The 13,456-nt window shown below is 38.8% G+C and overlaps 1 long non-coding RNA gene across 1 annotated transcript; it reads left to right on the top strand.

Annotated features, from left to right (window-relative positions):
* The first annotated feature begins 11,812 nt into the window (after positions 1 to 11,812).
* Positions 11,813 to 13,225, top strand: LOC131302958 (uncharacterized). Its single transcript, XR_009191908.1, has 2 exons — positions 11,813 to 12,181; positions 12,717 to 13,225. It is a non-coding gene; the product is annotated as an uncharacterized LOC131302958 (long non-coding RNA).
* Positions 13,226 to 13,456: the final 231 nt, after the last annotated feature.

The following is a 13,456-nucleotide window of genomic DNA, read 5'->3' as shown; positions in this document are numbered from 1 at the left end:
TTTGGTACATAAAATTGCATAGGGAGCGAAAGCGTAACCGCTGAACTTAACTGTTTGTCGGACCCGGCCCCCGGGTAGGTGATAAGCCCTCTATAATGTAAATAATAGGGCTTATCTCTCTTATTTTTGTCACACATAAGTGCATAACTTGCTTGATTTAAACGATATTGCACGAAAGGTGTGTTTTTGGTGTTTTTAGGTGAATCGCGTGAATAAGGCGTGTTTTGACGCCATGGATCAACTCTAAGGGTATCCGTACACCCGAGGCCATGTGGCACTCCATCATCGAATCCCAAGAATGATGAAAAGTAACTTCGGAGGGTGTGCGGGAGAATGGAAGCCCAAAGGACATGGAAAGGCTAAAGAAACAAATGAGAAAGAAATCTGTCCAGCCGCTACCCGTAGTCCTAAAATGGTACTACTCGTAGCCAGTGATCAGAAGTTGTGTCAAAATTGCAAAACGAGACTACTACCGGTAGCCCAAAAATGGTCCTACCCGTAGCACCTGGAAGTTTCTGTAGATTTTATGCCCGACTTTTGGACATTTCAGGGGTAGTTTAGACTTTTGTATCCCGAATGTTTGGGACTATAAATAGTTTTTAATCTCATTTTGAGAGGATATCTTTCATTTTTCAGCCCTAGGAACTTCTCTCTCTACCTCCCTCTCCTCTCAAACTCTTCATCTCTCTTCAAAGGAGATTGAAGAGTTGGGTTTTGAGGTATTTCGTCTTCATTAATGTTGTAGGTACGGTTGAGATCTTTCGTAATCTTAAGTTTATTTTCGTTTTTATCCATGAATCGTATTTATCTTTTTATGCTTGTTCTTCATTCTTGTTCTATGGTTGAGTAGTGATAAAGGCTTGGTCATGGGGTGATTTATATCTCGTGACTTGGGTAGTTTAATGGCTTCTTTCATTTCTTGTACTTAATGTGGTTTGTGAATGGATTAAGTTCATTTTTACGTAACAAAACCTAGGGTTGTTAACCTCTTTGATTATGTGTAGGCAATGACTTGATCTCTTGCCACATATAATGCTTGGAGCTATGTCACTTTAAGTGTTTGCCAAAATGTCTCAAAGAACTTGTTGAACTCTAATCGTTGGTCTAAACTTAAGGTTGTTAACTTCTTTGATACCGTGTCGACTAGTCTCCTTGGCACACGGCATGCTTGGAACTCTGTCACTCTAGGTGTTTGATAAAATGTCTAAATGAGTTCCTTTCCATCTCCAAACCTTGTTGTATGAGTTAAACTTGATTTTCATGGTTAAATCTTCTGAGTGAGATCAAATGACAATGACTCTCACTTGAGTTATCGAAGAGAAGCATTGAACGACCTAAGTTATGGGCGGAATAAACCCCTAGACCTTGCCGCTTTTAATTTCTAGTCAAACTTCATTTTCAATCAAGTTAGGAGGTAGAGATAATTTTAATCACTCAAAAGTTGGCCGTCTCAAAGCCGAACCTAGAGGTTGGCGGTCCTAACGCTAAAAACCCTTCGTAAATCAAACCTCCGGCCTAGCTCCATTGGCTCCCTGTGGATTCGACCTCGGACTTCCGAGTTTATTATGCTGTAATCAACCTAGCCCTACGCTTGGGGCACTCTTTACTAGGACACACTTTGGTCGAGCAAGCAGTAGGGGGTACCCTCCATTGACTTGGGTATATGTAGCTTCGCACGCCGCTACTAAAAGAAGGATCGTGTGCCCAGCTCCGGTTCAAAGGGCAAATCATTTAATATCAGTGACATAGGGCTTTAATTAGCTTTTCTGATAGGAGTAATTCACAATAAAACACTCACGTGCTAACGCACTTGGCTCTATCTTGTTGCTTGCCTGGTTACGATCTTAGGGGACGCTGGACTTCATTGTTTGGTGGAGTCTAGCTGTGACTTTGACGCTCCGAGCTCTGATATTAAATTGTATATATTGTATATATTTGTTTTTCTTTCTTGTTTCGCAATAATTTGTTTAGTATGCATGTTTTGTTTGGTTATGTTATGTTTTTCTTGTTTTGAATAAAGTCTTGGAGACACCTCACATGCAAAAGATTTCATCAACGTGTTAGTGTAAAAAGGGCTTTCATTAGTTCTTCTTGGTAATAGTTTATTGTTAATGATCCATGCTCTCCGCGATTACCCCTAATCGGAAGCAACTTAGGTCTGTGAGTGAGGTTTAATATTTCCTAGAGTGCACTCTAGGTTGTATTGCATCTTACTTTGTTTTGATCCTAGGGGACACTGAACTTAGTTGTTTGGTGAGGTCAAACGATAAATTTTATTACGGGCGCTAGCATAACAAATTTTCGACGGTCTAGTATAGCCACCAATTTCTTACCCCAACGGTAAAAGATGGGAATAAAAGTATGACTCGTGAGATTGCGTGATGATCAGGTGGTGCATTGCATTTCATTCTGTTTAATTATTTTGTGTGTTTTCCTTCGTGTTCTCTTTAACTTTTATCTTTTTACTTTTTGTTTTGTTTGGAAGCCGGATAACACGGGCTGATGGTTCTAATGTCATTTGTTTTGTGGAAAGTTGTCCTCTTAAGTCTTCTGCAGGGTTTATATGCTACCACACCAGCCTTGGTAGTTTGGGTCTAAAGCCGGAGTAAGTGAGGCGTTCAGGAGCCCTAAGCATGGGTGCGGCTAAGCGCCGCGGTTAGGGGTGATACCGGTCCGATTTCGACCGATTTGAGTGTATTTTTTGGTCGATACCGGATATCCGGTTTGAGATTTTTAGAAACCGGAACCGGTTGAGATAAAACCGGTCCGGTTTCGACCGGCTCAACCAGTTTCGGTCCGGTTTATCCGGTTTTCATTCATGGGCCATATTTTTTGCTCAACATATCAAAAAATTCACAATTCAACTCATAAAATATCAACCAAAAATTTATAATTCAACCCTTTTTTTTGGGCCCAACAAAAAAGGATCAATTTTGAGCCCAATACATAAAAAAAAATACATAAAAACATAATTAAGCCCATAAAAATAATTTTTATCTAATAAATATATTTATTAGACCAATATACACCACAAAATATCAACCAAAAACCCATAATTCAACTCCTCCCCTATGTTTATATATATATATATATATATATATGTATATATTATACATATATATAACCGGTTCCGGTTTCAACCGGTTTTTAAAACACATAAACCGGATCGAAATTATTTTTTCGGTTTATAAAATTTTATAAACCGGAACCGGATCGAAATTATTCAACCGGTTTAAAAAATTCGATTTGGTCCGGTTTTTCCGGTTTCGATCAATTTTCCGGTTTCGAGTAACAGCCCTAGCCGCGGTTGTTAGTCCGATAAAGCTTTGGATATGACCCAGTGTGACTAGCTATGGTTCCGAGTTGGTAGAACCGAAGGAGTAAACCCTGGAAGCATCTAATCTGGCTGGAGCAAGATATTGACATGAAATCCTCCAACTTGGTCGAGGTATTTAGGGGTTGACATTCCCCTTGGGCGGTACATTCGCGCACTCTTCCTCTTTTCGCTTTTGTTCTTAATGCTACGAGGGCATAGCATCGCTTTAAGTTTGGGGGAGGGGTTATGTGATATTTGTTTGCATTTATGTGGAAAATTTAAAAAAATTTAAAAAAAATTTCAAAATTGAAAATCCAAAAAAAAATGAGAAATTGAAAATTTTCAAAAATAAATAAAATGTTTTACTTGCAATCCTTCCTTTTATCATGGTTTTTGTTCTTTTTCATGCTCAATAATTGTTAGTTGGCAAGAGTTCGTAGCAATTATAAAATTTTTTGTGCTTAATTCTCAATTTGCATGCTTAGTTGAAAATTGAACGGTTTAGGTGTTGAGTTAAGTTTTTGAGCAAGTTTTTGCCCATATCCCCACCTTTCAATAAAAATGCTTGTAGTTAGGTGAATAATCGCATGTCCATCTCTAATTGTCTTTAAATGTCGATTCATACAAGGCATTCTTTGCATGATCATACCACATATGTGTCACCTCATCCTATTTTGCATCCTGTTATTTCTCCGTTCTTTGTTTAACCTAGGCAACCGGTTGTTTGGAGGGATGTTGGGGATGAGTGTTCATTGATAAAAAGGTGTTTTGGGGGTGTTGAAAGAGTTATTGAAAGATTTGGGGACCAAAATGAAGGAAGGGCGACATTTCTGAGCTAAGTGTCTCGGCATCGATGGGAGGGAAATGTTTCAATCGGTACCGAATGGTTAACAGAGGTCAATTAGCAAGTTCGGCATCGATAGAGGGAGTTACTTCCTATCGGTAGCAAAGTGATTATCCTCGAAGCATCAGAGCAGCTCGGCATCGATAGAAGTAAATGATTTCGATCGATACCGGCCCCTTATCAGTTCAGAACTGGCAGATCAGACACGAATCAAATTCATTCTCATCTTCTGAAGCCGGCTGCCTCTCTCCCTATCCCTCCATTGAACTCAAAAACCCTAACCCAAACCTTCAAAATCCCACTAAAATTCCCTATATTTTTCCACAAACCACTCAAATCCTCCATCTCCTTCAAAGAGCTTCAAGATTCTCTCACCAATTTCAAGATGTTCAAGCTAAAAAGAGGTAAATCTATTTCTCCTCTTTTAAATCCGAATTTTTTCTTATTTTTCCACAAAAATCCCTTTCTTTCTCTTATTTTCCACTCATATAACCACTACCACCATAAATCCTTCCCTACATTCCATTTTTCTACCAAAAATCAAAACCCTAGACCAACCCACTCCAGAAATCCGAAAACTCCAAAAATAAACCCAAAAAAATCATTTTTGCCCCAAATGCCAAGAATAAAACAAACCGCACACCGGGCAGCCCCTTCTCAACCGGAAATCAATGAGGAGGATGAGGATTTTATGGCTGAATCAGAGGAGGAAGAAGGAAATCAGGCAAGGGGAGCTTCGGGTTCTCGCACTCGAAATAGGCGGAGAACTCCGCAGGAAATGGCAACAGACAAACAGAGGAGTTGGGAAGCAAGCATGGACAAACGGAAATTCAAGAACGAAAGGCAATTGGTTGGTGAAGCTTTGGGAAAAGAGCACCGTGGTCTCCGCATTGTCATGCGAAAAGGTTTTACTTTCTGGACTGAAAAATTAGGAAGTTATAATAAAAAGTTAGTTGTTGAATTTTATAAGAAGTTGAAAGTGCCTGTGGGTGAGTGGGAAAACGATTCCAATGCTGCTATTACTTCGAGGGTTGCTAGCATAGATATTGTGATTACACCTAATGATATAGCCCGTTACTTGAAAATCACTCGCCCAGCTCCTGAATCGATTACTTATCCGGTTAAAGGCATGCAAATTGATTTAGGGGTCATTAATAAAGAGCTGTATTTGGACATGTCTGAGGCTGAACTCCCCCATGTGCCCGGGAAATTCAAAGGGACTTATCGTTTTTTTAATAAGTTGATTCATTATAATGTTTATCCGAGAGGAACCGAGCATAAGTCAACTAGGAAGAGTGGGGAGTTGTTGTATGCATTTGCTGCAAAGGATGTGGTAGTGGATTGGGCTTTTTTTATTTTTACTCAGTTGGTGGATTTCAAGAATGATACTTTATCTACAGCTCGTATGTCATTTCCATGTATGATTACGGCTCTGTGCAAAGAACCAGGGGTAAGGGGTGAGGAGTATGAAAAGGTGGAGGATCTTGAGCCGAGACCCATGACTGATACTTTTGATGAGAAGAGTATTTCGCAAACCCATGCCGCCAAAGCTAAAATCATGGGTTCAGGCAGCTATTTGACCACTTTGCCTTCGAAGAAATCAAAGCAAAGCACATGGATTAAGCTACTCTGTTGCCAGAACATTTCGATCATTAAGAGTCTGAGGAAAGAAAAAGTGGAAAGGAGAAGGATTTTGAGGGAGCAAGCTCAACTCAAGAAGGAGGTGACATGGCAAACGAATATCCTTGAGCGTCAACATGGGGAGAAATTTGTACCGGAACCTGAAATTGAGGCGGAAGTGAGTGATGATTTCGGAGAAGAAGAAGCAATGGATGATGATGAAGTGATAGGATGATTTGGAATCTTGGTGAGATGGTGGTATGATGATGTGAGGAGTTAGAGAATCGGTGGCTCTAGAAATCCCCTAACTTGGTCGGGGTCTAGATTGGTTGACATGCCAACTATCCTATCCTTTATTTTGTGTTGTTGCTTTTCATTTCATAGTTTAGTTTTGCACATTATTAGCTAGTAGTTGGTTTATTGGTTTGGCCGGTTTGGCCTTTGACTTGGTATTCTATGTCGGTGGCGGTCATTCGGGTAGTTTACCAAGCTAGAAAAAAGACCGTCACCTATTTTTACTAACCTGTTCTTTGAAACCAAGGTCATTACAAGCTAATGAAGTCCTTAGTTGATCCTTAGAGCGCATGGATTCCTTAATGATTGATTGTCTGATAGTTGCATAATTAGTTAATGGCATGCTTTCCTTTCGTTATCCAACTTTCATCCGTTAGTTGTTAATTCTGTTGAATAAAGTGCTGTAGTTGTTTGAGGCATAGTATTTCTTGTTCGCTGTTGCCTGTTTATCAAGCACTTATTCGGTGGATATGGTTTAGTCTGAATTCACAAGTTTTGTGTCCCGTATCCTCCCATTGTTCGAGGACACAAACCTTTTTAGCTTGCTCTTTAACTTGCTTGATGCTTGATTTGTTTAGTTTGATGCTGAAATTGTGGATTGTAGAAAGGAAATAAAAAGCTGGATTGTTGAACTCTTGCTAGTATACAACTTTGAGCATGTTCTGAGTTATGATAGCGGAATGGATTGCAAAGCTGTTAGTTTTCAAATTTCCTGTAGTTTATTTGCTAGGGACTAGCAAACCTCAAGTTGGGGGGTGTGATAAGCACCCGACAATGACATTAAGGGTGCGCTAGTTGGCTATTTTTAATTGTTTTTGCCATTAATTAAGTTGTTTTAACTGCTTTTGCTTGCAAGGTTTTTTAGTTTTGTTTTGTAGGAATTTACCAAATAGCAGGAGTTTTAAGGTCTAAGGCATATCACAAGACGAAGGCAACCCGACGGCTCGCCAGGGCGAAGCACGGCCAAAGCAGAAGAGCAAAGTCAAGTGCTGGATTTAAGCTCTTCGGTATCGGTACCAGTTAATATTTGGTATCGGTGCCGAGCACCTTTCAAGCGACAGCCCCTAACACATTCGGTATTGCTACCACTTAATTTAGTCTATCGGTACCGAGGTCTTAACTCAGCAAATTATGGCGTTCACGATCGGTACCGAGAGCCTTTAAGGGTAATCTTAAAACATCTCCTGGAGAATATGTGAGGGGCGTACTAAGAAGAGTGGATAGAGATTTTTGCTGATGTCATTGTAGATCTAGATCTAGATTTGTTTTTGTTTTTGAATGTTCTTCAATTTCTAGCTTAAATCTTTATTTTCTGTCTTCATTAATTAGTTTTTGGTATTGTCTTTTTTATTAAAGTTGTAGTGAATCTTCCGATCTATCTTTTAATCCAATTTTCTTCTAGTGTTGTCAATTCAATTATGTTAAGTAGATTTTCACTTGCTCCTATCTCAATAGATATGGGTGAGTAGTTTTTCAAGGTTAGGTTATGGGGTGATTAGCACCTCATGACTCAAGTAGAATTGCGTTTTTTACCATAAAGTTTAAAACTTTTGGTTTCGATAATTGATGTGAGGTTCGGGTTTATTTGTTAAATCGCTAAGGTGTTAATCTCCTTGATCATGTGTAGGTAGGAGTATCGCCTACCTACCGCACTTGATACTTGGAGCTCTGACGCACGAGGCATTTGCTAAATAAATTCTAGAGCTAACTTGGTGATCGAACCATTCTATTTTTCGATCCGGGAACCTTAATTGTGTATCCTGAATTGTGTATTTGGGTAAGAAATGCAGTTTTAACTTGAGTCGTGAGTGTTAGTAATTCCTAGACCTAACCTGTCTTTTATCTTAGATTATTAGCTTTTCAATTTAGCCCCTTTTAATTTCCACTACGCACGTAAAACCAAGTTGGCTGTCTAAAAGCCGAAAGCCCTTACTTGCATCTACAAATCCAGCAAAGCCATATTAATTATTCCCTTGGGTACGATCCCGGATTTCCGGATTATCATGCTTCAACTGACGTATTAGGCCCTACGCTTGGGGCGTTATCTCTTATATCGGAGCGAACGAAGCAATCTCCGCTCCTGATTTTCCTCCTGTCTCAAAACCGTTCCACCATTGAATCATGCACCCGTTGGCAAATTAATCGCCGAAGCAACCGATTTGCCAGGATATAGACGTATCCGTGAGTGATAAATCACTCAATAGAATAATCCAACCCAACTACCTCTTTTACTCTATAGTTAGCAAACAACAGGATAAATATGGTACAAAAAAATAAAATAGAGATTTTTCACACAAATTAGTTTATTACTAGCCATTATCCTATCGTGTGATCTAAGATCTTCTCCACGAGATCTTTCCTCCCCAACTGTTAGCCATGTCCCGTCCCATGAGATCACTTCCTTTTGCTATTGCAGATACACCTAAGTTATGTACCGAGTGTGCATCCCAATGACTACAACAAATTGCAAGCTTATCATGCCGTGACATAACTAGGGTTCGCCTATCTTATTCACCACTTCACAATCATCACAATCATCACTGGACTCCCGTCAGTTTCAATTCATCACTGGGCTTACTTTGCCAGTTTCAAATTATCACATCCAACTCATCACATTTCAAAATCCCGCCTGCAGGCAATCTAAAAATAAAATTTTCCAATTTATCCATTCTATTCGCATATAACCCTATGTCTCGAGGTCCAATCTAGCATATAAATCAAGAGTCGGAGCAATATACAAATAATCACAATGATAATTGAAATAAATAATAAGCGTAGAAATCATGTCACTTTTTATGAATGGGTCGTTGCCCTTAATCTTGTATGGTCAAGAAGTAAATAATATTAATGGAAATCTTTATTAATAAATAAAAATTTATTTGTTCAATTACTAGTAAGTCTAGGCTTGTATTAGTTTATTTTATGAAATTAGATTAACACATAAGTGATAATATAACAATGGGATCGAAACTGTACACTTAAGTAACCTAAAGGCCTAATTGTTTTAAGTCAATAACTCAATTGGGCCAAATATCTATACTAAACAACATTAGGGGTGTAACTACAATATAGGGTCAACCTTTTAAAAAAAAAGGTTCACAGTAAAGTGAACTTCCGGAATACCACGGGTTTCGACTGTGCTACGACGGAATCATTTTCTTTTGCTCTGAAACGTTACTTATCAACACATAAACACTCTTTATATTTAAGAGAAGGTAGGAGAGGATTATAATACCTCGAATTCGATCGGAAAAAAAAATACGGCGAACGGTTTCGGTGAATTTTGGCTGAATGGAAAAGACGACAGGAACGATAGACTTTAATTTGGGACTGACTTGGACAAGTGGGTGACGTTGTTGGGATGCTTCGAAACTTGGTGGGCGCGGTGTGAATCAAATTCGGGTTCGGGTGAATGCGAACCGGAAACCCTCCCCACTTTTCTTTTCTTTTCTTTTTTCCTCGACCTCCATGGGCGGAGCTCGAACTCCCACTATTTTTTTTTTCTGTGGCGGTGGTTTTGTGTGTGTTGTGAATTTTGGAGAGGAAGAAAGGTATTTATAGAGATGGAGTGGAGTGGGGTGCAAGGAATCCATCAATATAGTATAGAAATGTAATTGAAGCCAAAAAACTCCCAACCCTCAATCTTAAATTCTTAGAATTTAGAGTTTTGTTTTTAAAAAAAATGAAAGAGAGAAAAATGTGGGAGTGGAGGAGGGGAAGAAAGAGAAATAGAGGGGGGAGGGGAACGTGGGAGTGAGAGAGAGAAACTTATGAAAAGTTATTCTATGCCCCAACAAGGTACCGTCACGTAGTACTCTAAATTCATTTTACACAACATATGTCATTTAGTGTACAGAATGAGACTAATGTTAGCGTGCATTGAACATGAGACAAAAAAAATATTATATTATATTTTTTATCACTAGAGTTGTACCCGTTCGATACACATGGTCTAAAAAAACTAATATTAATTTTTTTATCTCATGCATTGACCGGGTACAATTAATATTTGATTTTTTTGTTACAAATTAATTTGATTTAGTTTTTTTTAAGTAATTTAATTTGATTTAATATTTGTTGCAATCTGAGTCGTTCATTGCCGAGCATGGACGGTCCGGATTTGCCCAACACTATGTTCCTAAGGGATAGCATGCACTCCGGGTTTCTTTTCTATCAACTAGCGTCATTCCCGTTCAATGCACGAGACAAAATATTCGTGTGGCTCCACTACAAAATATCAAACTCACACAAAAATAATTGTTTGTCCCGTGCATCGAACGGAAAACGACGCTAGTGGGGGAAGATAAGGGTGGCAATTGAATGGTTGGAAAAGATAAAAAGGTTGGCCAAAAAAAAATAGAAAGGGGGATGTTTGGCTTGGTGTGAGGAGCAAGTAAAGAGAGAGAGAGAGAGAGAGAGAGAGAGAGAGAGAGTTGGTTGGAGGGTGGTGAGTTAAGGTGCATGTGGAACACCAAGGCATTAGATTTAAGCTAATGTAGAGTATAATTTATAATTAATTAACTAACTTTGTAAGGAAATAATTTTTGTATAAAATTATAATTTAACTTACTAAAATTTTTGGATCATTATAACATATGGGTAAAAAAATATTGACATATACTAGTTAGTTTAATTATTTAATAAAATCCAAAATACAAATTTTTATTCAAAAAAATTAGAGCAAAAATTATGCTCGTTACAATTAATGGAAACGCCCCCAAGAGCATCTCTATTTTAATTTTACTCTTCAGAAAATCAAAAAAAAATCTCTCCTTGTGTGAAATTCTTTATCTGCTTTTCATCTATTTTTAGAAAAACCAAAGAAAACTATTCATTAGATTTCTTATACTTTTTATTTTATTTATCGTAATTATATTTTTGTTTCCATCTACTCAGGGGCGGATGTAATATTCCAATTTTTTTAAATAAATAAAAATTCCGTAATATTATTTCAATATTCATTTTCTTATTATTCGGCTTTAATTAACTAATTTTGATTTAATTAATTACTATGCATTTAAATTTATTTCTTGTGTGTTAATAATTCGCGTAAATATTTCTTTTAACTAATGAGATGTTTCTTTTGTAAACCGAGATTGCGTTTAGGCTCGAAATGTATTTTTTAGTCTACGGTAATATTTTCAAATTATTTCGAAACTGCAATTTGGATTGCCGAACACCGTGTGGTACATCATTTTCGCCTCTGCTGGTACGTCTCCCTCTTCCCAAAAAAAAAAAAAATGAAAAAAATTATTTTGGGAAAATTCTAAAACAACAAACACATTATGCAAACTAATGTACAATACACTCACAGCTGGTGTAGAATGATTGCTCATCCCTTTGCTTTTGTTTCATGTATTTCCAGGGGTTTCGAGGCCCACTGTTTTTGGCACCATGGGGGGTCTATGGTGCTCCTCTTGTTTTTATTTTGTTCTTGTATCTGTTCTTTCTTCGGTTAATACCTTGCCAGTTGGAAATGAGAGACTCTGTTGTACACAAACACAAGGTGCAAAATAAAATAAAATATTTTGTGGGATATAGATTCACGCCTCCATGAAAAGTTTGGATTCCGAGTACCTGCCGTCCGTGAGGTAAAAACACTGCAGTTTACAGCCCCAAAACGACGTAAACGACATTGTTCTGGAGGAATTTTGTTTGGCCAATGCAGCACTATAACAAAACTACGTCGTTTTAAGATCCCAAAATATGACCGCCCAGAACTCTTCCAAATTCACGATGCTAAGGGCTGAATGGTAACGGGAACCATGGTCGACGGTAGCCCAGAACAGCCTGTGCAACTAGACCGCCGCCGTTCCTCCATTGCCAAAAGACACCGCTTCGTCACCTCTGACGCCACCCACATCGCGCTCCCTTCTGAAACAAAATAGTAGCTCTCTCTCTCTCTCCCCCCTCCCAAAGCGCTATTCCAATTTTCAACCACCACCGACGCACCACCACCATCTCTCCTCTCTCTTGACCTAATCTCTCCTCCTAAACCGATATTATCTCTCGTCCATCTCTCCTCCTAAACCACCACCGACGACCGCTGCACCATCGTGGTACCACCACCACCACCACCGGACTCCACCGGCCATCGATCTCCTCAGGTTTATCCCTCTCACTTCCCTCTCCACTAATCTACGTTTAATTTAAAAAAACACAAAAGGTTTTTCCCCCAGATTTCATAAGATTAGGGTAAGCCTCTCCAATTAGGGTTTTTTTTTTTTTTTCCTTCCAAATTTCTGATTTATACGAGTTTTGAGCAAATATGATTTGTCCTATTATTTTTCCAATGCATGAGACGATTGCCAGCCCTCTTCTCTACTGAACGTGGTGTTTGTGTTGTGAGTGGTTTGCATTATGCCTACATATCTTGTTGAACGTTTGGGTTTCTTCTTAATCACAACCACAGAGTACCAGTTCGCATGTGATTTTAGTTGTCCAAGAGAGGAAATTGTGTTCCAGTTTGTTGAACATTGGGATTTGTGGTGGTAGACAAAGCCGTTTTATTTGATGAAATGTGTTCACCAGGTATACGCCCATTGATAATTTTTGTAATTTACTAAGCTGTTGCCATTGTGTATTCAAACGAATTAAGCTTTGCTTCTTTGGTGGCTTGAGAAAGGAATTTCGATGATGTAGAAATCGAAGGTGACAACAAGATGGCCGTTCAACTCAGAAGACGATCCCACATGGGAGTGCCAAACTGCCAAAGTATTTTCTTGGATATCAGATTGTTGAAGCTTCACATGGGCTTATCTTTTAATTGGAGGTCACGGGATGCTAATGCGGTGGCTCACTATGTCGCAACAATGGTTTGTTTGTAGATTGGTGATGGGCTATTCTCAAGCCAAGGCTCTAATGCCAGTGTCGCCCAACCGATGTCAAGCTCTGAGCCAAGGGCCATCTACCATCCAAGGTTCTTAAGCCAGCCAAGTATCACAACCCATGGGTCTTCCATCTGCATCCTAAGGGATAAAAAAGATGAACTCAGACATGTCTTCTTCTTCTTTTTGTTGCTGAACGTGAAGTATTTTTTGTATATGGTATATTAATGAACTTTGCCAACACTATGGTTGGGAAAGTTGCAATTGGTGTAGTATGTAAGTGGAACATTGGTTGGAAAAAATCGCAATGAATTGTGGTGATTGGATAAGTTTCGAGCATGTGTTTGGGTGTGTTATTGGTGTTGCAATTGGTGCGGATTTTTTTGCTTGTAATTACTCTAGTCATTTGTGTTGCAATTTTTGTCACTGATTCTGTTTTTGAACTTTCTATAGTGCAGAAATAATGCGTGAACTCCATTGGCCTGCGCAAGTGGAGGTATTAGGGAGGGTTAATACTGAATGCCCAAAAACCAGCTCTATGAGAAGGCATCAGCT

The sequence above is a fragment of the Rhododendron vialii genome, chromosome 1a (genome assembly GCF_030253575.1).
Source record: "Rhododendron vialii isolate Sample 1 chromosome 1a, ASM3025357v1".
Lineage (NCBI taxonomy): Eukaryota > Viridiplantae > Streptophyta > Magnoliopsida > Ericales > Ericaceae > Rhododendron > Rhododendron vialii.
Note: the sequence above shows the minus strand (reverse complement) of the source record. Positions and strands in the feature narration are given on the sequence as shown.